General features: G+C 47.6%; 1 protein-coding gene across 1 annotated transcript in view; it reads left to right on the top strand.

Annotated features, from left to right (window-relative positions):
* The window catches only part of ANKRD55 (ankyrin repeat domain 55), a 1,118,826-nt gene that overhangs the window by 134,911 nt on the left and 957,013 nt on the right, over window positions 1-26,902 (top strand). The gene's annotated exons all lie outside the window — the stretch shown is intronic.

Here is a 26,902-nt window from a genome sequence, read left to right as displayed (position 1 = left end):
AGAGAAACAAACATTCCCACCCACCCACAAACACACAAAACGCACCTAAAAACATCACTACAAACGTTATTCAAACACTATAAAACTTTAACACACCGAAATAACAAAACACTAACAAAGCCACAAACACAACGTAAATTATAAAACCGTATACAAACTATTACTAACACCCTAACTTCTAAAACATCAATCAATACACACTTATTACAACATTACTACTTCCACAAAACACTTAAAACTATTTAATAATAAAGAAAATAACTCTTACCTTCTCAAACGCGAAACAGCTCCGGACCGCGACCTGGATTCGACCAAAATAACCCAAAACAACAGCGAGTGGTTACAAAATAAAAGACCCAAACAAACATAACAACTAAAAAAATACCAATAAATGGCCTAACTATTTATTTAACATTACACATTACTTTAAAAATTAGTAAAACATTAGAATAAAATACTCAAAAATAATACCTAATTTTTGTCTCTATGTGAAAATTATTTAACGTATAAAAATAAATATAATAAATAAAATATTTTTATTAATATATCAATAAAACAGTATATATTAACAAAATAAATAGATGAACATGATATAATTAATATATTGTATCTACAACATACCAAAACAATATTTAAAAAAATACATATTCTAAAATGTAAACAATTTCAATATTAAATATATAATATAAATATTAATAATTAAAATATATTAGTCATATATTTCAAAACATACAATTTCTTATAAATTCAAATAAATTCAAAAAAATTTCAGAGTACATAATATAAATTTATAAATATTATACAGCTATAAAAATCTGATTTTTTAATTTTTATTTATTTTGTGTGTTCATATATTCATGTCCAAAATATACATTAAACAAATATATATCCATTATAAAAAAATTATAACTATAATACAAATGTTAAATATTAATTATTTTATTACATGTTTATTTCAATGATTTAATTATTAGAATATGCGTAATAATAAACAAAATTTTCTCTCTAATGAATATACATTCCAACAACTATAAAATAAATATTATTTTCCTTTCTACTATTTAAAAAAACAAATTGGAATTTGCATTCTGATATAACTTCTATCTTTTATCCAACCAAAACTAAAATCTACAGATTTTTTTAAAATTAAATCCAATTAATTTAACTATTCCTATTCAACTCTATAATTAATTCTAATATTTGCTATTTACCAAACTTAATTAACATACTACTCCCACTACATACTGAACTTAATTAATTTACTATTCTCAGTCCAATCTATATTTAATTAGGGTAGATGCTGGACACTGAACTTAAATAATTTACTATTCCCACTCTAGTCTATATTTAATTAAGATAAGTGCTGGACACTGAACATAATTAATTTACTATTCTCACTCCAACCTATATTAAATTAGAGTAGGTGCTGGATACTGAACTTAATTAATTTACTATTCCCACTCCACTCTATATTTAATTAAGAAAACTGCTGGACACTGAACTTAATTAATTTACTATTCTCACTCCAACCTATATTAAATTAGGGTAGGTGCTGGACACTGAACTAAATTAATTTACTATTCCCACTCCAGTCTATATTAAATTAAAATAAGTGCTGGACACTGAACTTAATTAATTTACTATTCTCACTCCAACCTATATTTAATTAGAGTATGTGCTGAACACTGAACTTAATTTACTAATCTCACTCCAACCTATATTTAATTAGAGTATGTGCTGGACACTGAACTGAATAATTTACTATTCTCACTCCAATCTATATTTAATTAAGATAAGTGCTGGACACTGAACTTAATTAATTTACTATTCTCACTCCAAACTATATTAAATTACATAGGTGCTGGACAATGAACTTAATTAATTTACTATTCCCACTCCTCTCTATATTTAATTAAGATAAGTGCTGGACACTGAACTTAATTAATTTACTATTCTCACTCCAACCTATATTAAATTAGGGTAGGTGCTGGACACTGAACTAAATTAATTTTACTATTCCCACTCCATTCTATATTTAATTAAGAAAACTGCTGGACACTGAACTTAATTGATTTACTATTCTCACTCCAACCTATATTAAATTAGGGTAGGTGCTGGACACTGAACTAAATAAATTTACTATTCCCACTCCAGTCTATATTAAATTAAAATAAGTGCTGGACACTGAACTGAATTAATTTACTATTCTCACTCCAACCTATATTTAATTAGAGTATGTGCTGGACACTGAACTTAATTAATTTACTATTCTCACTCCAAGCTATATTTAATTAGAGTATGTGCTGGACACTGAACTGAATTAATTTACTATTCCCACTCCAATCTATATTTAATTAAGATAAGTGCTGGACACTGAACTTAATTAATTTACTATTCTCACTCCAACCTATATTAAATTACAGTAGGTGCTGGACAATGAACTTAATTAATTTACTATTCCCACTCCACTCTATATTTAATTAAGATAAGTGCTGGACACTGAACTTAATTAATTTACTATTCTCACTCCAACCTATATTAAATTAGTGTAGGTGCTGGACACTGAACTAAATTAATTTACTATTCCCACTCCATTCTATATTAAATTAAAATAAGTGCTGGACACTGAACTTAATTAATTTACTATTCTCACTCCAACCTATATTTAATTAGAGTATGTGCTGGACACTGAACGGAATTAATTTACTATTCCCACTCCAATCTATATTTAATTAAGATAAATGCTGGACACTGAACTTAATTAATTTACTATTCTCACTCCAAACTATATTAAATTACAGTATGTGCTGGACAATGAACTTAATTAATTTACTATTCCCACTCCACTCTATATTTAATTAAGATAAGTGCTGGACACTGAACTTAATTAATTTACTATTCTCACTCCAACCTATATTAAATTAGGGTAGGTGCTGGACACTGAACTAAATTAATTTACTATTCCCACTCCATTCTATATTAAATTAAAATAAGTGCTGGACACTGAACTTAATTAATTTACTATTCTCACTCCAACCTATATTTAATTAGAGTATGTGCTGGACACTGAACGGAATTAATTTACTATTCCCACTCCAATCTATATTTAATTAAGATAAATGCTGGACACTGAACTTAATTAATTTACTATTCTCACTCCAAACTATATTAAATTACAGTATGTGCTGGACAATGAACTTAATTAATTTACTATTCCCACTCTAGTCTATATTTAATTAAGATAAGTGCTGGACACTGAACATAATGAATTTACTATTCTCACTCCAACCTATATTAAATTAGAGTAGGTGCTGGATACTGAACTTAATTAATTTACTATTCCCACTCCACTCTATATTTAATTAAGAAAACTGCTGGACACTGAACTTAATTAATTTACTATTCTCACTCCAACCTATATTAAATTAGGGTAGGTGCTGGACACTGAACTAAATAAATTTACTATTCCCACTCCAGTCTATATTAAATTAAAATAAGTGCTGGACACTGAACTGAATTAATTTACTATTCTCACTCCAACCTATATTTAATTAGAGTATGTGCTGGACACTGAACTTAATTAATTTACTATTCTCACTCCAAGCTATATTTAATTAGAGTATGTGCTGGACACTGAACTGAATTAATTTACTATTCCCACTCTAGTCTATATTTAATTAAGATAAGTGCTGGACACTGAACATAATGAATTTACTATTCTCACTCCAACCTATATTAAATTAGTGTAGGTGCTGGACACTGAACTTAATTAATTTACTATTCTCACTCCAACCTATATTAAATTAGTGTAGGTGCTGGACACTGAACTAAATTAATTTACTATTCCCACTCCATTCTATATTAAATTAAAATAAGTGCTGGACACTGAACTTAATTAATTTACTATTCTCACTCCAACCTATATTTAATTAGAGTATGTGCTGGACACTGAACGGAATTAATTTACTATTCCCACTCCAATCTATATTTAATTAAGATAAATGCTGAACACTGAACTTAATTAATTTACTATTCTCACTCCAAACTATATTAAATTACAGTATGTGCTGGACAATGAACTTAATTAATTTACTATTCCCACTCCACTCTATATTTAATTAAGATAAGTGCTGGACACTGAACTTAATTAATTTACTATTCTCACTCCAACCTATATTAAATTAGGGTAGGTGCTGGACACTGAACTAAATTAATTTACTATTCCCACTCCAGTCTATATTAAATGAAAATAAGTGCTGGACACTGAACTTAATTAATTTACTATTCTCACTCCAACCTATATTTAATTAGAGTATGTGCTGGACACTGAACTGAATTAATTTACTATTCCCACTCCAATCTATATTTAATTAAGATAAGTGCTGGACACTGAACTTAATTAATTTACTATTCTCACTCCAAACTATATTAAATTACAGTAGGTGCTGGACAATGAAGTTAATTAATTTACTATTCCCACTCCACTCTATATTTAATTAAGATAAGTGCTGGACACTGAACTTAATTAATTTACTATTCTCACTCCAACCTATATTAAATTAGGGTAGATGCTGGACACTGAACTAAATTAATTTACTATTCCCACTCCAGTCTATATAAAATTAAAATAAGTGCTGGACACTGAACTTAATTAATTTCCTATTCTCACTCCAACCTATATTTAATTATAGTATGTGCTGGACACTGAACTGAATTAATTTACTATTCCCACTCCAATCTATATTTAATTAAGATAAGTGCTGGACACTGAACTTAATTAATTTACTATTCTCGCTCAAAACTATATTAAATTACAGTAGGTGCTGGACAATGAACTTAATTAATTTACTATTCCCACTCCAGTCTATATTTAACTAAGATAAGTGCTGGACACTGAACTTAATTAATTTACTATTCTCACTCCAACCTATATTAAATTAGGCTAGGTGCTGGACACTGAACTAAAATAATTTACTATTCCCACTCCAGTCTATATTAAATTAAGATAAGTGCTGGACACTAAACTTAATAAATTTACTATTCTCACTCCAACCTATATTTAATTAGAGTATGTGCTGGACACTGAACTGAATTAATTTACTATTCCCACTCCAGTCTATATTTAATTAAGATAAATGCAGGACACTGAACCTAATAATTTACTATTTTCACTCCAACCTATATTACATTAGAGTAGATGCTGGACAGTGAACTTAATTTATTTACTATTCCCACTCCAATCTATATTTAATTAAGATAAGTGCTGGACACTGAACTAAATTAATTTACTATTCTCACTCCAAACTATATTAAATTACAGTAAGTGCTGGACAATGAACTTAATTAATTTACTATTCCTACTGCAGTCTGTATTTCATTAAGATAAATGCTGGACAGTGAACTTAATTAATTTAATATTCTGACTGAAATCTATATTTAATTATGGGATTTGTTAAATTCTAAAATATATTTAAATTTTCTAAATTTTTTTAATTCAAAAATATATAAACATTTTAAATTAACTTCCCACCCTTATCCCCTATAACCCAACATTCCGCTCCTAAAATTATTTGTAACATTCTAAATTAAAGTTACAATTTATAAAAAAATTTTTAAAAAAAATTAACAAATATATAAACATTTTTAAAACACTTCCCACCCTTATCCCCTATTAACCAACATCCCACTCCTAAAATTATTAGTAAAATTCTTAATTTATTTTACAATTTCTAAATTTTTTTTTTTTTACATTAACAAATATATAAACATTTTTAAAACACTTCCCACCCTTATCCCCTAACAACCATCATCCCGCTCCGAAATATATTTGTAAAATTCGAAATTTTATTTACAATTTATAAATATTTTTAATAAAAAATTAACAAATATATAAACATTTTTAAAAAACTTCCCACCCTTATCCCCTATAAACCAACATCCCGCTCCTAATAAATTTTCTAAAATTCTAAATTTAATTTACAATTTCTAAATAATTTTTTTTAATTTTTAAACAATATATAAACATTTTTAAAACACTTCCCACCCTTATCCCCTATAAACCAACATCCCGCTCCTAAAATTTTATTTAAAATTCTACATTTAATTTACAATTTCAACATTTATTTTGTTTTTAAATTAAACAATATATAATCATTTTTAAAACACTTCCCACCCTTATCCCCTATAAACCAACATCCCGCTCCTAAAATTATTTCTAAAATTCTAAATTTATTTTACAATTTCTAAATAAATTATAAAAAAATTCAAACAATATATAAACATTTTTAATACACTTCCCACCCTTATCCCCTATAAACCAACATCCCGCTCCTAAAATTTTTTTTTAAATTCTAAATTTAATTTACAATTTCTAAAAATTTATTTTTAAAAATTTACAAATATATAAACATTTTTAAAACACTTCCCACACTTATCCCCTATAAACCAACATCCCGCTCCTAAAATTATTTTTAAAATTCTACATTTAATTTACAATTTCTAAATTATTTTTTTTTTAAATTAAACAATATATAAACATTTTTAATACACTTCCCACCCTTATCCCCTATAAACCAACATCCCGCTCCTAAAATTAAATATACATTTCACATTTTAAATAAAATTTACTAATTAAATTTTACAATATATTAAAAAAATAAATTAACTTTTTTAAAACACTCCCCACCCTTATCCCCTATAACCCAACATCCCACCCCTAAAACAATATAAATATTTCTCATATTATATACATTTTAACTATTTATACAAACAACTTCAAAATATTTACTAAACACACAATGACGATATTTTCACATGTCGATATTATTACTAACGATATTACTTACATCGACATATAAGTAAAAAAAAAAACGATATTTTTCACATCGATATTAGCTATTTCGATATTTTGTACATTCGATATTTTTGACTCGATATTTATGTCCCTCGATATTAAAAAGTCGATATATAGACTGCTCACCGGTGTTATTGGTGCGCCTCCTGACTTGAGGGACTTATTGCTAGTCCGCTTGGTTCCCCGGAGGCAGCTGCATGCTGCCTCTCAGGAGCTCGTGGTGATACAGCAGTGCTGGCAACGTTGTTTGCGGCAAACTCACGTCCCTGAGCCCTACTTGCCAGATCTGCCACTAAGGTGGTTCAAAGATGGTGGCCAGCGAGGGAGCTTTGTGGGAGATTACTTGGTGGACTACTTATGGGTTAAACTTTATTGGAGGTCTATATCAAGAGGTAGAATTGCGCTTATTAGCAGACATGGTAGAGGATTTTGACATTCCTGGTGGTCAATTCTTGTTGCACCAGGCAATAGTAGTCACTATTAGGAATCACTGGGGAAATAGAGGCTTAGAACCTGCAACGCACAAAGTCTGCTATCTTCTCTGTACAATGACGGGTCGTGTAGTGTCAGATCACTATAGTATATCAAGCCATATGTGCGAACATTCTAACTACCCTTACAGATTTGAAAGTTAAATGGGAGACGGTTTTGGAGTTGCAGATTACTGATATGGATTGGGAAAAGATCCTAGCACACATACCCACTGTCTCCCATAATGCAAGATTCAAATTAATCAATTTTTATTTTATGCATAGAGTATACCTTACGCATGGTAGTATCAAGAAGTTCTATGTGGCTGCTGCTGCAGCATGTCCAAGATGCGGGGAATTGTTAGCATAATTGTTCTACACTGTATGGTCCTGCCCCTCTTTAATGTGGTATTGTGAGGCGGTGGTGGACTGTGTGAATGATATCACGCAACAACGGGATATCCCTTGTTCATCCATGACCTTACTTCTTGGGAGTTATCCACGTCCTAAAAAGCAAAAAAAACACTACCAGATTCATTGATTTGGCACTGAGACTTAGAAAAAGAGAATTGACAATGCATTGGAAATCTGCTGGGAGATAACGACTGCTAAATGGCGAGATGAGCTGCTTTAATGGGCAGGACTATAAGAGAGATATATCGTTTCGGGAATTGAAGAGAGGATGCGGAAAAATTGAAAGGGATAGAGCTTGGGAACATTAAGGTGCCAATTCCGATCCGGTAAAAACCGGGTACGAACCGTCGGACGGAGCCTTTTCTCCGTCCGACTCGTACCCGGTGCGAAATCCATCCGAAAATGCAAGTACGATTCATACGGAAACACCATTTCCGTACGAATCGAACAAAACACCGACCGAACAGAAACTAAACACAATTCCGATCCTGAAAGGCGCCGACGTGACGTCGGTACGCATCCAGCCTACGTTTCACGAACCAGGAAGTACGATTCGAACCGACGTCATCCCGCACGGTAAATATTTACCGGCTGCCAAAAACTGCCGGGAAATCAGGACGAGACACGCAAGGAGCAGCTGGACGCGACGAACAGACATGGACCCGAACCTACGTGCCATCCCTGCCCTCCTAGCAGTCCACCTGGCGTACAGGAACCGACGCAGACGCCGCAGAAGGTCAGCACAACAACCAGGGGCAAAGGGGGGGGCAGGGGCAGGACACACAACACCAACACATGGTACCAAATCACACATGGCCTGGACATACCTGACCATCAGGGCCTGGACACTGCCAGGGTGTGGGGGCGAGGCCAGCAACGCAAGCGTCCGCCACAACGGAAGTGGATGGTCACGCGAACCGGTACGTACCCTACCCAGGCCGCAAGAGCGTGGGTACGGAACGTACCACGCGTCCCCCTACGTCACTCCAACAATGGCGGTACGGCCCGTACCCACGTCAGAAAGGCCTTGGTACAGCTCGTACCAGCATTGCTGGGGTCATGTAGGGGTACGCGTGGTATGACCCGTAGCCACGCCCCCAAGGCCTGTGTACGGTGCGGACCCCACGGCACCGCAACAATGGGGGGACGCACCGTACCCACCCACCAAAGGCATGGGTACGGCCCGTACCCAGGCACGCAGAGCGTGGGCAGGGGTATGTACGGACCGTACCCCCACCCGTAGAAGTACGGCCCGTACCCCCACCCGTGCATGTACGCCCCGAACCCCCACCCGTGTATGTACGCACCCAAGCACCACCCGTGTATATACGCCCCGAACCCCCACCCGTGTATGTACGCCCCGAACCCCCACCCGTGTATGTACGCACCGAACCCCCACCCGTGTATGTACGCACCGAACCCCCACCCGTGTATGTACGCACCAAACCCCCAGCCGTGTATGTACGCCCCGAACCCCCACCCGTGTATGTACGCACCCAAGCGCCACCCGTGTATGTACGCACCGAAACCTCACCCGTGTATGTACGCCCCGAACCCCCACCCGTGTATGTACGCACCGAAACCTCACCCGTGTATGTACGCACCGAACCCCCACCCGTGTATGTGCGCACCCAAGCGCCACCCGTGTATGTACGCACCGAAACCTCACCCGTGTATGTACGCCCCGAACCCCCACCCGTGTATGTACGCACCGAAACCTCACACGTGTATGTACGCACCGAACCCCCACCCGTGTATGTACGCACCCAAGCGCCACCCGTGTATGTACGCACCGAAACCTCACCCGTGTATGTACGCACCGAACCCCCACCCGTGTATGTACGCACCCAAGCGCCACCCGTGTATGTACGCACCGAAACTTCACCCGTGTATGTACGCACCCAAGCGCCACCCGGCCACCCGTGTATGTACGCAACGAAACCTCACCCGTGTATGTACGCACCGAACCCCCACCCGTGTATGTACGCACCAAACCCCCACCCGTGTATGTACGCACCGAACCTGCAATAAGAATGGGGTGTGCCAAACACCCCCAGCAGTGCCCAGACACAGGAGGGGTGGGTGCAGGGTCCTCCCAGCAGTGCCCAGACACAGGAGGGGTGGGTGCAGGGTCCTCCCAGCAGTGCCCAGACACAGGAGGGGTGGGTGCAGAGTCCTCCCAGCAGTGCCCAGACACAGGAGGGGTGGGTGCAGAGTCCCCCAGCAGTGCCCAGACACAGGAGGGGTGGGTGCAGGGTCCTCCCAGCAGTGCCCAGACACAGGAGGGGTGTGTGCAGAGTCCTCCCAGCAGTGCCCAGACATAGGACAATATACCCCATCAACAAGTTCAGTGACCTACAAGGGTGATACCCCAGATGCAGGCGGAGCCATCGCTGAGCCAGCATGGCTATATTGAACGGCAACCCTCACACATCCAGGAAATGTAGACACAGCACAGCACAGCATTTGGGAGACACCCTGCAGGGAAAATGGCCTGCTCCACAGAGGATGGAACACACCTTGGGACAATGTCACCATACAGTGAGAGCAAACATGACCAAATACCATTGGCAGAGACCTTTGTGATGGCACGCAGATGGCAGGGTACACCCCATGAGCAGCACACTCCAACATTTCACAGACCCCTAACACATTATCACCACCCCAACGCAGGGAGCACCAGCACCAACAGCAAGTCCAGGAAAGCATCAGTGTGCAAAACCAAAATAAAAGGCTTTATTCAGCAGGAAAATATATCTGAGAAAATGTCCACTATGTACAAGGGCCATGGGCCAGCCCAGCAGCAAAGTCCGGGGGGGGGGGTACACATCGGGACGTGTGTCCCCTAGCTTGCCTGCACAGTTCACAAGTCCATTTCATCCACAGAAGAGGGGGCATCAGGGGGGAGGGTGGAAACAGGCACCGCAGGGACAGGAGGGGAAAGGGTAGGTGTTGTGGGTGCAGGGAGGGATGATTCTGCCACAGGGGGGGTGCCAGCGCCAAAGGTGGAGGACAGAATGGCGCTGCACACGTCGGCAAGTTCCCCCAGCGACTCCCCCGCACCCAATCCAACCACAGGCCCCAAGGAGGGGGGGGGGCAAAGGGATGGGTCGCAGCGCCACTGGGGGAGGGTGTGGACAGGGTGGGGGACTCAACTCCCCTGGCCGGGTCCCGCCTCCACCGCTTGCGGGGTGGTGTCATCCTGGGGCTGGGGGACACACTCGCAGTGGATGATGCTGTCACTGACTGTTGGCCAGGAGAGCTAAGGGGAGTGGATTTGGAGGGAGTGGGTTGTGTGGAATGCGGACTCCCACTGTGGCTGCGTGTTCTACGTTTCCCCCCCGACCCAGTGGGTGTGCCTTCCTCACCCTGTGTGTGCGTGACAGGAGGTGTGCGCTTCGACTTCCCTGGTGGTGTGGTGCCTGTGTCTGTTGGGGTGCGTGCACGCTGACGTCTGGATGTGCGTGGGACAGGCACGGGAGTGGGAATTGTGGATGGGGCAGGGGTAGGGGGTGTTACGCAGCGCTGCAGGAGATCCAGTGCTGCAGTCAGTGTGAAGTCTATGGACCTCAGCAACTGCCGTTGGTCAGACTGCGCAGCCGACATGCCCTCCATGTATGCCTCCATCTGGGTCAGCACCTGGGTGTGGGCATGGAGGACATTTAGCATCGCAGTCTGACCAACCTGCAACTGCCTCAGGATGTCCACAGACTCCGCACTCACCGCAGCAGTGGTGACAGGGGCAGGGGGTGCGGTGCCTGGCAGGAAGGAGACATGTGGGGACCGAGCACGGAGGGAAGGGCCACGAGCATGTGGGAGGCCGGTGATGGAACCTGAGGTGGCGGGGGGATGTGGAGGGCTGCCATCAGCTGGGGGGGCAGACTCCGCCACCTCTGGGAGCTCAGCCTCGGACCCGTCTGCGTCATAGTCTGTGTTGGCAGTCAACAGGTCCTCTGCCTCACTCCCTTCGGCCTCCGTGCCACTCCATGTGCCAGACAGGACAGCACTGCTGGCACTGGTGCTCAATCCCTCCTCCCGGTCCGTGCTAGTGTCTTCTTCCGTGTCCCCCGGCGATGCTGTGGGCAAGGTGAAGAGACAGGAGAAAATCAGACACCTGTACACATATGTCACATGAGTCAAATATACATAGGTCACATTGCATAGCCTGAAAAGCAACAGGAGTAACACCTACAAAACAATGTACACATGTAGGCCATGGAACACACAGTTTTTCGACCCACCATGCCACTGAGACACAATGGAGATCATGACACAACAGCAAATCACTGCACCTGAAATTTTAGAGAGGAGCCAGCCTCTGGGGACAAATGTGCACAGCACCTGCACCACACTGCGTCGTCAAAAAGGGATGAGCATGAATCATATCCATTTACTCTTGCCGCATGCTGCAAAGGCAATACATGAAAGCAGGCCACACATGACAGGGTCACTGCACCTTGAGCGTATGTCCAGTCAAACATCACACACAGGCTAAACCCAGCAAGGAGGATGAAGCTTCTGACATGTAGGCCTTGTACGCACAAACCACCCACACCTGAGACAATCTCATTGAGACGGCGAAAGTATGTACACCTCTTACTCTGGGATGGAAACACATGGCCTCCACTAATTCATGACTGTACACACACAGCCCCTGGTGGCCATGTCCACACATCATTGACAGGCAAACATCATCAGATTGTCTCAACAACACACACAGGTAATGCCCACTGTGAGTATGCACAAGCAAAATGGGTCCCCCTGTACAGTGGACACATGTAGCAACCTGTAGGTCCTAACAGTTGAGCCCAGGGTACAATGCCACCCTACCCAACCCATGGTGAAGACACAGTGAATGGCCATATTGTTGGATGACGCACATGATACCTAGGAAGAGGTGCCCCAGGGCACAGTAGTGCCCACACTCCTCCATGGTCCAGGATGGACATGACTGCAAATTAAGCAACCGTCCCTGCACTTAGCAGGCCTCCCACTCAGGCACATCATGTCAGAGGGCACACAATTGGACATGCATGCTGGAAGGCTGTACATTTTGGAGACACACCCCTATGTCGTGATTCACAATCAGTGCCAAGTGACATGGACACCACAATGACTGAAATTGGCCATGGCACACGCAAGGTCCCCATACATGTGGCACATCACCCCCACATATGATGCTGATAGCATAGGGCACCTGCATGAACTGCCTGCCTAAATAACCTTGTGCAAGAGTGGCTACAGACAGACCAGGGAACACATTGCAAGGAGGGGAAGGGAGGGAGTGAGAACAGCACTGTGCTACTTTGTGGAGAAGTTGACGCACTGCACAATCAAACCCTGGCAGTGTATCCATGCAACTGCACACTTACATTGGCTGGGGACACACAACTGACACACATGTACCTACCCCCTTCCTGCTGCTGCCTCTCCTGTAGGCGCCTGTCCATATCGGGGAAGACCACCGCCAGCACACGCTTCTGGATGTGGGTCAGACGACGGCGCCCACGGTTCTTACGGCTCTCAGGTGAGTCCCCCAGCAGGAGCCGTGCAATCCTCCTCGTCCAGCACCGGATGTCCTGCCAGCGTTTCCTCACCTGAGACAGGCTCCGCCTCCGACCCTCTGTACCCCTCACGGCACTGACGGCTTCCCTTCAGATCTCCCCCTTGGCAATGGCGCCTACCTGTGAGGATGCAAAAGAGAGAAAACATTAATCCACATGAGCAAAGACACAGAGACACACATATAGAACAATCCTCATTATGAACAGGCCATGGTATGCATGCAACTAATTGCACCTTTGTCATAGGGACATTATCCACTGTGGAAGGCCAAATGCACTACGTGCCAGTGAAAGCACACGGGTGGCATGAGGGGTACCACACACTCAATGACCAGGGATCACACTGTGCCTCACAGGCTACACCAGGATTATGTACAGCACCTCACAGCAGTCACCTGCCCCAGCACACTGATGCTACCTCAGCAGAGTACACAGACACACACAGGTACAGGACAATCACATGGCATTGCCAACTGCGGGTACACACCTCACTCTGCCCATGTGCCAGTAGACGGGGGTGTCACAGGTGTGGGGCTGGCTCAGCACGGCATGCACACAGCACTGCTCCCTGCTCACATCGGATGGCCAGGCCATATCCATCCCTCATGCTGCTTGTGTGCAACACTCCCCATATGCACTCACCCACATGACAGGGGACTAACACACACACCAATGTGCAGGGGACGAACACGGCCTTTGGACACTCACAGCACAGGTACACTGAACAAACACACATCCATGGGTACTGACACCTGTCACACTGGGGGGAACACAGGATCACATCAGGACTGTGGAAACAACATCCCCAGGAGGAGTATGCAGGCAGAATGTGGCATGCACCTTGCATTCATTGTCACAGTAGGCACTATGCAAGTGAGGAGTGCACACAGGAAACACAGCATGCTCTGCATGGGTGACATGAGGCCTTCCACACCCTGGGACCCACTCCAAACAACAGTGCATGTCTGTCACACATGGACACAATGCCAGAAGTCACTGTCACACAAAAGGGGCACAGTCTAAGCTAGTGGAGTCTGCACTCACCTGAACCCCTGGTCGACCATACAGGCTCTGGAACTGTGGGAGGATCACATCTATCAGGGCAAGGTTCTCCTCCTGGGTGAATGGCTGTGACCTCTCCACAGTCCTGGACATGGTGCCAGAGGAATCACTATCAGCAGCAGTGGTCATGGATGAATGGATGTGCAGGCAAGTGCTCTCTCATGGGACCTGGCTGCCTTATATATGCCTGGCTGGCCTGTTCATGTATAGGAGTACAGATTGATTGGTCAGTCACATTAGCATCCTACGTTTCATCCAATCCCTTCAAACCTACCCCAGTGTGTGGCTTTGCATGGTTTCAGTTTTGATAATGATGTCAAGTCAACATCCACATTGCAACAATGTAGATTCTTTCAAACTGACTTCTGCTGTGCACCTGGTGCTCAAATTCAAAAATTTAACTCAGTCTCCATGGCAACCATCATGCATTTAGGCCCTTATACTTGTCCCTCATGTGTCCCCTATGTGTTTTCATACATTTACACACAGGTACGGTGCGTTCCACGCCCTAGGGCACCCCACAAGCAGTGATACCGACCGTACAAGCGCTTGTACGGTCCGGATCACAATATGGGCGCTGGCGTATGCGTACGCCACAGTAGTACGGACTGTACAAGCGCTTGTACGGTCCGGATCACAATATGGGCGCTGGCGTATGCGTACGCCACAGTAGTACGGACTGTACAAGCGCTTGTACGGTCCGGATCACAATATGGGCGCTGGCGTATGCGTACGCCACAGTAGTACGGACTGTACAAGCGCTTGTACGGTCCGGATCACAATATGGGCGCTGGCGTATGCGTACGCCACAGTAGTACGGACTGTACAAGCGCTTGTACGGTCCGGATCACAATATGGGCGCTGGCGTATGCGTAGGCCACAGTAGTACGGACCGTACAAGCGCGTGTACAGTCCGTACTACTGTGGCGTACGCATACGCCAGCGCCCATATTGTGATCCGGACCGTACAAGCGCTTGTACGGTCCGTACTACTGTGGCGTACGCATACGCCAGCGCCCATATTGTGATCCGGACCGTACAAGCGCTTGTACGGTCCGTACTACTGTGGCGTACGCATACGCCAGCGGCAATATTGGCCCAGGGACCCTATACACGCACTCCGAGCGTATGTACGGTGCGTTTCACAACTGTCAGTGGTGACAGGCGGCACACAGACAGGAATGGAGCGGACAGGTATTGCCAAGGGTGGACACCAATGCATTGTCTGTGCAATACCACATGTGTGTGACACAGGTGTGTCAGGATGTGATGTGGCACTTTACCCCTGAGGTGTGGCCAAAGCACATGTACGATGAGCTGTGTACACATGTCGTGTGTGATGGTGCGCATTGTACAACACATCCCCTGCACTCCTTTGACATGTGTGCATGTCGTACACACTAGTGGAGCCATGAGTCACTTGCATGTCCCAGTCACGGACACCCGCACCTGTCCCCTGATGCCAGGTACACGGAATATTACACATGACATGTGTATGGCTGCGTTGCACGCTGCAACCATGTCATGTGTGTGGCATGTCTTTCCATGATTTTGCTGTAGGTGTGTGGTTCAATGCATCAGCAGTTGCTGCTGCCAACATGTGTCTGTGTGTCGATGGGCATGGCACACTGTTCCGCACACCAGCCCACATATGTGATTTGCCATGAGGTGTGTATGTATGCAACTACACGGAGTATCAACACAAGTACATATCCACATGCTCCCTATGTATGTTCTGTCTCGACATGTACTCCTCAAAGGCAATGTGTGTGGCCTGTCCTATTCCTATGACATGTGACCAGTGCATATCGCATCCAACTACCTGTCTGTACCATACGCATACTACTTCTGCACATGTGTGGATGTCTGTGAATCCTGTGATGCGTGTGCATGTTCACTCACACTGGCCCACAGCTAGTCTCATGCCATGTCATCGTGATCTTGCCCCCCTCCGTTAGTGGCTGTCCCTTGGTAGGAGTGTCACCTGACTGGCGTACGTGTCCAGGAAATGTGGCACAGACCTGACTCACAACGTGGCATATGTGTATTGGCTGTGTAACATGTGCTCAGTGTATTGACGATGTCGTTGTACAGTGCTCACTCTTCGGTGTTCCTTCCATTTCACTGCAGGGCTCCGCCTCTCCCTCGACGTATGCCAGACATGGCTGCCCTGCATGAACGGGACTGTATACGCCGCTACAGATTCAGCCAACGGTTGATTGATGAGTTGACTGGCCGGCTGGAAGCACAACTCCTCCCGCGCCACAGGTATCCCAGTGCACTGACACCCAAGTTGAAGGTGATGGCAGCCCTACATTTCCTTGCCACGGGTACGTTCCAACATACCATTGCTGATGTCGGGGGCATGTCCCAGACGATGTTCAGCCGTGTTCTGCATGATTTCTTAGAGGCCATGTTGGTTCACCTGGATGAGTACATTAAATTCCCAATTCGTGAGCAGTTGACAGATGTCAAGCGTGAGTTCTATGCCCTGGGAGGGATGCCCCATGTCATTGGGTCCATAGATGGGACACATGTTGCGTTGGTACCACCACAGGCACAGGAGGTGGTGTATAGGAATCGCAAACATTATCACTCCATTAATGCCCTTGTGGTGTGTCTGTCCAACATGGTGATTTCACATGTCTGTGTTCGCTTTCCAGGATCAGCACACGATGCCTTCATCATGAGGCGTAGCAGGCTGCCTGAAATGATGCTGCAGCTGCGGAACGAGCGAGCATGTATTGTTGGTGGGTAGACTCTGGCAGTTCAGTGTTTGGCGTCATCTTCCAATCTCACTGCCTGTGCTGACACACTTCTGTCCATGATGTTTCCTTGTAGGGGACGCTGGCTATCCCAACATGCCATGGCTGATGACGCCTGTCCGCAACCCCAGCACGGCTGCCGAGCACCGCTACAACAACGCACATGGGCGGACCAGGAGAGTCATTGAGAGGACGTTTGGCCTTCTGAAGAGCCGATTCCGGTGCCTCCACAAGACCGGCGGAGCACTCCCATATGCCCCGGTGAAGGTGTGCAAGATCATCATCGTCTGCTGCATGCTGCACAACATGGCAGTGGAGGAAGCTGTTCCACTCATACTGGATCAAGATGACCAGGACCATCCACCCGTGGAGGATGAAGGCCTTGGTGACGGGGCAAGTGATGTGGAGGAGGAGGAGGCTGTGGAGGACATGCGGAGTCGGCTCATACGCAACTTCTTTGCTTAGTGGTGAGTTCCAGTGTCTGAGTGTGCACGCATTGGGCCGTGTGTGGCATGTGTTGCAATGTGTGTGTCCATCTGCATGTCTGCCAAGTGAGTCAGTGGTGTGTATTGAAGTGTCACTCAAGTGATGGCGCAATGGAAGGATGTTGTCTGAGGGTCATCATTGTCACCTGTCATGTTGACAACATGATACGTGTTGAGTACATGCTTGCGGATGTGCTCCTTTGTGCTGACTCCTTGTGTGTCTCTCTTCCACAGGTCCATGTGCATGCTGTCTGCTGGTGGCATTGTTGTGCTCCTGCTACTCCTCATGAACACAGCAACATGTGCTGATTCAGCGTCACATGCACGGGCAAGTGTTGAAATCTCCTTAGGGTAAGGGATGCCTCACGTCGTTTTTGGTGTGTGAATTGTTTGTAGTCTGTGTGCACTTCTCCGGTTCATGTGTGTTCCATTTGCATACATGGTGATCCTACATGGGGAACATGACATGGGGCAGGCTTCACCTGGAGCCATGGTCAGACTTGGTGACTGTCATGTGGCAGGGGATTGGGGATTGTGATGAGGCCATCATTGTGTGTAACACTGGCCTCGGAAACATACAGGTTGCACCGGGTTGACATGGTGTGTGATTGCCCCATCAGGGCCTCAATGGTGTATAGCGGCCTCTCCGTGGCAGCAGGGGGTGTTTAGCTGTTATCCGTCACTTGTGTGCCAGGTCAATGGGATACCAGCATCTGTGTTGCAATGGGGGGTGCCAGTGTTGCTCCCACATGTTCATCCACATGACCTGTGTATGTGTTGACAGAGTATCATTGTCATTCCAACACACATGACTAATAAATTTGTCCCTCTGTCTCCAAGGTGCCTCTTCCCTGTCAATGGTGGCCTGTTGCCACTGTGCGTGCGGCATGTCTGGCATAGTTTTCATAGGTGGTGCATATGTGTCTATGTGTAGAGTGACAAGATGCTAGGGGTTTGTCAGGGAGTGGGAACTGTATTATGCACAAGATGCACAGTTCCATCCACCTCAAGGCAAGAGAGACCATCCCCCAGGGCAACTACAACATCCGTGTCGAATCCTACCCTGCAGTCTACGGACATGTGCCTTACGACTCCCATGGTACTTGTCCATATCCGGAGTGCATCTGCACAGCTCTGCTACTGCGTCGGGCAACCAGGCCACATCAACGTCCAAACGGGATGGGGGGAATGTTTCACAGCCAGCTGCAGGATGACCTTCTCGATCCACGCCCACACTCATGATGCAGCCCACAACCCCAACACAACCATGTGGCACTGTGATCCTAAACTGCATTCTGGCATCTCCATGCATCCAACCTTGGCCTAGCCACCATTCTCAACATCCGCCTGACGCAAGCATGCTGCACATTGTAGGGACACATGTCTAGACATACCTGGGAGCGGCAAGCCAGGTCACTCCACATGATCCCTGACCTCTGCGCATGACTGTTGCTCCCCTGAATGTGTCTGTAGCCACAGTTGTGCGGGAACCACTCAGCTGGTTGGGCCCAGCACAGGTGAGTATGGTACTCCATGTCTGTATCAGATGATACATTGGGACCCATGTGTGTCCTGGGCAAGACTGCGACCCCACGGTTTGGATGGTTGGAGTTAATTCTGAGATCAGGCATGCTTTGACTTCACGACACACACATGTATTGTAATAATGCAGAATCACGGCATCATCTTGTAAGTGTGATTAATTTATTTGTGGTGGGGTACGGGTTTGTGGGGATGACAAGAGGTGCACAGCGGGAGTGTAGAATCCAAAGTTCACTGGGGGAGTTGGTATCCTTGCCGTAGCAAAATGTCAGAGTCCATGCCACAGTCTTCGTCAACATAGGTCAGACACTGACCAGCAAGTCCATGTGGCAGAGAATGTCATGTGCTGCTATTGGGCCAGAGGGCCAGGTGCCAGGCCAGGTGACCTGGGAGATGGTGATGTTCTGCTGACTCTCACAGTCTTTTTCGTGGACGACCCACCTTCCTGCGGGGACCCTCGGAAGCAGTCCGTGACGATGTCTGTGACGCTCCGTCGGATGAATCCTCCTCCTCCTGATCCCTCCCTGTGTCTGGTAATGGCCTTCGCCTGGTGCCACAGGGAGGGTTGCCCATGTTGTCGGCAATCCGACGGAGTACACCGGTCATTTGGGTTTGCACCGCCACGAGCTCAGCCTGTCTATCCTCCATCCTTCCTTGGTGTTGCAGTTGACAGGCATGTTGCTGGGACTGCAGGGTCTTCATCTCCTGGAGGGTCCCCTTGATGTCATTGAGGGTGGACGCAATCTGGTCCATGCCCCTGGTGTCACGCCGGTATGTATCCAGGATGTTGCTGACCTGGGACACTACCGGGTCCTGAGCTGCCTGGTCAGGTTCGCGCCTCCGCCGTCCTCCACTCCCGCCACCCCTGCCCACGTGCACCTGGCCTGCCGTTGTGGGTGCATCGGGTCTCCGGGACCCCTGAGGGATGGCATCTGCGTTGCCGCCTGCCTCCTCCTGGGTGCCCGGAGGACCGTGTCCCTCCTGGGCAGACTGGCTGGGTGGTCGTGTGCGGGCAGGGCTCCTGGACGTCTCCTGGGATGTGGCAGGAATGGGGGTGGTGGTTGGCACAGTTGTACCTGACGCAGGTGCTGCAGGTGGTTGGACACCAGAGGGGCCAGGTTGGTCTGGGTCATCCACGGAGTGGTGAGAGTCATCACTGGCGGTGGGGTCCTCATCCCGCGGAGCCTGGTCCTGTGAGACTTCCCCCCCAGTGTTGGGGGGTGTTCGTCGACGTTGACCTGTGTGTGAGAGAGACAATGTTAACAGTGTCAGATGTGGCATCCATGTTGCATGCATTTCTGATTTGGCACTCTTCCTCTGGGTAGTTGGATCTGTCCTGCATTCCTCTCACAGTGCACTTGTGCATGGCTATGTCCCTTGGCCACAGCTGTCAGGGCTTTACGCATGTGTGAGACACAATCTTAGTTGATGCATCTATTTGGGTACACAGTCAGCAGTGTGGTGTGCGGGCGTAGCGAGCCATGCAGAGGTGCCTTACGTGTTGCACTGTACGTGGCCAAATGGTGTTTTGCCAAGGCAATTTGATGTTGCAGGTAGGGGACTGAAGCATTTGTGACAGGGTTCTTACCGACACAGTGGGTGGGTATACTGGGTGTGTGGTTAGGTCTGTGCCTGCAGCACGGATGGACTCGTGCACAGATTGACACATGGACCGGTCTTCATCTACGGAAGGGGGGGTTGAGGCACTGCCAGACCTGGTCTGCATGCACACAGTCCACCGGCTGACGAGTGGACATGGCCACACCACCCAAGGGTGATTTAGTCTCCCTGTGTCTCCCTTCCTCCCTCCCTCTGTCACCCTCCTCCCTCCCTCTGTCGGTCTCCCTCTGTCACCCTACTCCCTCCCTCTGTCTGTCTCCCTGTCTCCCCCTCTGTCTCCTTCCCTCTCATTCCCCCTCTCCCTCCCTCTCTTTGTCACTCTCTGTCACCTCAGGCCAGCTTCCTGGGCACACACAGTTAGCCGGTCTTTGAATGGCCATTGGCTTGTTCATGTGAGTTAGTCCCTGTTCTCCGGGCACCCATTGGGCAGTGTGTCTGAGTGTAGGCTGCTGCTGTGGCGGTGTGTGCTGAGACTCTATCAGAGCGATGCATCTTCATTGTCTGCTGTTATGTGCAAATTGTGCCTTCAGACCCATGTCATCCTGCATGGCAGCCACCATTTGCAGGCAAGACAGTACTGTGTGGGTACACACAGTTTGTATGGCTGTGCCCTGGGCCATATGGGCTGAGGGCATTGTTGTGTGCTTGTGAGTTGCTCAATGTTAGTTTTGATGCCCCCACTCCCAGCATCGACCACATCCTGTGTTGTGTTGGTGTTTTGTGTGGCCTGTGACTTGGCATGGCCCTGATTGATGCATGGGGCATGGAGGCGCTAGTGGCATGTGTGTGTTTGTGGAGTGTTGTTGTGTCCGGTGGTGGCTTGGGGGGGGTGGCATGCATGATTGATTGTGTATGGCACCCCCCCCATGTGCGGTGAGTTGTTTGTGTACTCACCAGGGTCTGGGAGTCCTGGCAGTCCGTGTAGTCCCTCCACCGCCAGCGTGGACATCACCTTCTCCTCCCAGGGATGGTATTGTACCGGTCTGGGGGGCGGCCCTCCTCCAGTGATGTTCCCCTGGTTGTGATTGTCAGTCATCTTCCTCTTGACCGTCCTCCGCAGATCGTACCACCTGGATTGGCACTCGTGCCTGGTCCTTCTGGTGGTCCCAACAGCATTCACAGAATCGACGATCCTCTGCCACATGGCCGTTTTTTCGGATATGCTGGTCTGTCTGACCAATGTCCCAAAGAGCTGTGGCTCGACTCTGAGGATTTCGTCGACAAGGATCTCCAGCTCCTCCTTTGTGAACTTTGGATTCTTGGTGGTGGACATGGCGTGGGGTGTGGGTGTGGATGGTTGTGGGGGTGTGGGTGTGGATGGTTGTGGGGGTGTGGGTGTGGATGGTTGTGGGGGTGTGGGTGTGGTAGTGGAGGTGTGTGTGTGAATGTGATGAGGGGGTGTTTGTGTAGGTGGTTGTGTGAAGGTATGCAAGTGTGAGGTTCAAGTATGGTGGTGTGGGTCGTCTGTGGGCTCTGGCAGCAGTGGGTCTGTTGCAAAGGCTCATGGTTTGTGTGTGTGGTCCATTTTTATTGGTCCATTTGTGGGTGTGGCTGTGTTTGAAATTTGTGTGGGTGTGTTATGAGGAGTGATTGAGTTTTGGGCCTCTGTTTGGCAGTTTGGCAGTTGCAGGTGAGTGTATGTGATGTTTGTGGGGTTGTTGGGCATGTTTGCTGGTGTGGGGAAACTCTACTTGACTCTCCTTGTGTAAGTATGGTTTGTCCTGGTTCAGTACGTGTTTTTTTGGCGTCAGTACGGTCCGTACATGCACTGGCGGGGGTGCGGGGCGTACATACACGGCTGGGGTGGGGGTTTGGTGCGTACATACACGGGTGGTGGTTCGGTGCGTACATACACGGCTGGGGGGGGGTTTGGTGCGTACATACACGGGTGGGGGTTCGGGGGCGTACATACACGGGTGGTGGTTCGGTGCGTACATACACGGCTGGGGTGGGGGTTTGGTGCGTACATACACGGGTGGTGGTTCGGTGCGTACATACACGGCTGGGGGGGGGTTTGGTGCGTACATACACGGCTGGGGGGGGGTTTGGTGCGTACATACACGGGTGGGGGTTCGGGGGCGTACATGCACGGGTGGGGGTTTGGTGCGTACATACACGGCTGGGGGGGGGGTTTGGTGCGTACATACACGGCTGGGGGGGGGGTTTGGTGCGTACATACACGGGTGGGGGTTCGGGGGCGTACATACACGGGTGGTGGTTCGGTGCGTACATACACGGCTGGGGGGGGGTTCGGGGGCGTACATACACGGGTGGGGGTTTGGTGCGTACATACACGGGTGGGGGTTCGGGGCGTACATGCACGGGTGGGGGTTTGGTGCGTACATACACGGCTGGGGGGGGTTTGGTGCGTACATACACGGCTGGGGGGGGTTTGGTGCGTACATACACGGGTGGGGGTTCGGGGGCGTACATACACGGGTGGTGGTTCGGTGCGTACATACACGGCTGGGGGGGGGTTCGGGGGCGTACATACACGGGTGGGGGTTCGGTGCGTACATACACGGCTGGGGGGGGTTTGGTGCGTACATACACGGGTGGGGGTTCGGGGGCGTACATACACGGGTGGTGGTTCGGTGCGTACATACACGGCTGGGGTGGGGGTTTGGTGCGTACATACACGGGTGGTGGTTCGGTGCGTACATACACGGCTGGGGGGGGTTTGGTGCGTACATACACGGCTGGGGGGGGGGTTTGGTGCGTACATACACGGGTGGGGGTTCGGGGGCGTACATGCACGGGTGGGGGTTTGGTGCGTACATACACGGCTGGGGGGGGGTTTGGTGCGTACATACACGGGTGGGGGTTCGGGGGCGTACATACACGGGTGGTGGTTCGGTGCGTACATACACGGCTGGGGGGGGTTCGGGGGCGTACATACACGGGTGGGGGTTTGGTGCGTACATACACGGGTGGGGGTTCGGGGGCGTACATGCACGGGTGGGGGTTTGGTGCGTACATACACGGCTGGGGGGGGTTTGGTGCGTACATACACGGCTGGGGGGGTTTGGTGCGTACATACACGGGTGGGGGTTCGGGGGCGTACATACACGGGTGGTGGTTCGGTGCGTACATACACGGCTGGGGGGGGTTCGGGGGCGTACATACACGGGTGGGGGTTCGGTGCGTACATACACGGCTGGGGGGGGTTTGGTGCGTACATACACGGGTGGGGGTTCGGGGGCGTACATACACGGGTGGTGGTTCGGTGCGTACATACACGGCTGGGGGGGGGTTCGGGGGCGTACATACACGGGTGGGGGTTTAGTGCGTACATACACGGGTGGGGGTTCGGGGGCGTACATGCACGGGTGGGGGTTTGGTGCGTACATACACGGCTGGGGGGGGTTTGGTGCGTACATACACGGCTGGGGGGGTTTGGTGCGTACATACACGGGTGGGGGTTCGGGGGCGTACATACACGGGTGGTGGTTTGGTGCGTACATACACGGGTGGGGGTTCGGGGGCGTACATACACGGGTGGTGGTTCGGTGCGTACATACACGGCTGGGGGGGGGTTCGGGGGCGTACATACACAGGTGGGGGTTCGGTGCGTACATACACGGGTGGGGGTTCGGGGGCGTACATACACGGGTGGGGGTTCGGTGCGTACATACACGGGCGGGGGGGGTGGTGGGGTGTTCGGCGCGTATGCGGGCACATGTCTCCATGGTTGCTATGGGAGTTCGGTTCGGACGGTGTTTTTTGCGTACGGTTGTGAAATGGGGAGGACGGGAGGGATCGTACTTGCGCAGTCGGACTTTATTTTTCCGCACGGTGGGTTTTTCGACCGGGGACGTGTCGGTGACTTTTCCCGACCCGAGGACGTGTGGGGAAATCTTCCCAATGCGATTCGTATGGACTTTTTTCCGTTCGAATCGTACTTGGCAGTTTGTACGCTACTTTGACGATTCGGACGGAAAAAAATCCGGATACGAGTCGGACGGGGAATTTTTTTACCGGATCGGAATTGGCACCTAAGTAGATAACCTACGAGCTCCGGATATTGGCTCAGAGACATCTGACAGCTCCCAGCTTTTGCTGGAGGATTCAGAGGGTAGAAGTAGTTGATTTTAGTGGCAAAGCTTTGGGTGGAAGGGGAACTAAATATATGACAGCTTGGGGGTATTGGGTGTTGTTTGTTAGTTGCTAGCTGAAGAGGAGAAATGACATGTTTTAATATGTATGCACTTGGGCTGTATGAGTTTGAATGATGTGCACATTTCTTACCTTTTTGTCTCTGTACTACCATGCATAGATAATTTTCTGTTTCTGATGTCCTTTACTACCACAGTGCATAGAACAATCTCTGTTTCTGAAGTACTAAGTCCTGCCAGTTACTTTGTTTTTTGTTATATGAAAATAATAAAATTCTGTTTAAAATAAATAGGTCACAAGGACTTCATTGGAGGAGTTTGAGAAAAGGGAGGGAAATCACCATCCTTGATACTGCTTAGGACCCGAGCATCTGAGACACATTTCACTCATTGATGGAAAAAAATTCTCACCCTGGCTCCAAATCCAGGACAGTCATTTTTGTGATTGACCTTGATTCTAGGACGTACTTTGTCAGGTTTTATTCTTAAACAAAGCCCCCCGACCACAGGCTCGGCCACAAAGGGGACGCTTCTCTTGAGAGCTTGCCTCTGCTGTTTTTCCAGAAAAGATTTCTTGTTTGAAAAGAGTTTCAAGGGTTTCAGAATTTTCTTTTCCTCTGCTGCCTTTTTAAACAATTCCATTCAGCTCTGAGTCAAACAGTTTTGGTCCTGAGAACATCAGTTTTTGAAAGAGGGCTCTTTGTGCAGTGTCTAATGCCAAGTGCTACTATCTCTGCTTCTGATGAGGAAGCTGCTGCACAAAACCATCAAAAAGCAAATCAAAGAGCAATCATGCTAGGGTCTTTATATTAGCAAGAATGGTTGATGAATCTCCATTTTCCTGCAGACAGTCGAACAAGTTACTTACCTTCGGTAACGATATATCTGTAAGAAACATAGGTTAGTTATAGATTTTTTACCTTAGAATTACCCCCAGGTGTCAGACTGGATCCGGAAAGTTTTTCATCAGCTGTACCCCTGCGCGTTGAAAAGTGGTGTTGGTCGACTCCGCGTTCGTTGTCGGCGTCGTGGTCGCCAAGGTGACGTCGCGGTAGCTACATAGACGCCACCCTTGCGCGCTAACGTCAGCTCTGTACACGACTTTCCACGCCAGAAGCGCAGAGCCATGCAAGACACAGACCACTATTGCACAAAACTAGGGCCCTGAAAGGATGTTCTTATCCCTAGAAGTCAATTTACAGAACGGGGAGGATGGGTGGGGCGGTAATGAATCTATACCTAACCTATGATCCAGCTTTTGTGGATTCCCTTTCCGGGGGAGCGCAGGGAATGCGCCCTTGGACGTAGAGGCTTGGACTACCAAGCTCTCAGGGGTGAGGTGTTGGGAAAGGAAAGTGGGGTCGCCCTGGGCTAGGCGGTGGCATCTGGCAATCATCCTGTCCACAGGAGCCCCTGTGTTGGGTCTGGACCGAGTGCCCAAAAGGATGGACCAAGTGCCCAAAGGGATGTCTTTCAGGGCATCATTAAACAGCAGCTGGGGCTCCAAAGAGCTTGCTGCCGGTTGAAGCACCTCTGTCAGGAGGTTAGTCCCGACTGCCAGCGTAGGTAGCTCGAGGTGGAGAGCCTCTGCTGCCCTACGCAACACCACTGCATATGATGCCCCCTCCTCTGTAGCCATGGTAGAAGGAGACAACATGCTATGGACTGATGAGGTATCCAAACCACTGGCATCCCCCAGTTCCTCTCTCCAGTCCTGCTCATACTCCATCTGGTCTGTTAAAGGGTCTCCAGACCCCTCCCAGTCCTCCTCACCCTCTTCTGGCTGCCAATCTGGTCTCAAAGAGCCAGGGTAGAACAGGGGCACTAAAGTACCCGTCGGGGCCGGATTCGGCTTTGGGCGACGCCGGTCCGACTCCGTGTCTACCTCAAGGTGGAGGCCGGGGTCAACGTCGGCTGGGGACACAGCCGACGCCGGTGGTGGACGTGGTGCCGGGAGAGGCGTAACGAGGTCGACTGGCGCCAATCTGGATCCAGGCCTAGATCCAAGGAGA

This window comes from Triturus cristatus, chromosome 2_1 (genome assembly GCF_964204655.1).
Source record: "Triturus cristatus chromosome 2_1, aTriCri1.1, whole genome shotgun sequence".
Lineage (NCBI taxonomy): Eukaryota > Metazoa > Chordata > Amphibia > Caudata > Salamandridae > Triturus > Triturus cristatus.
This window is presented reverse-complemented; position numbering and strand designations above follow the sequence as displayed.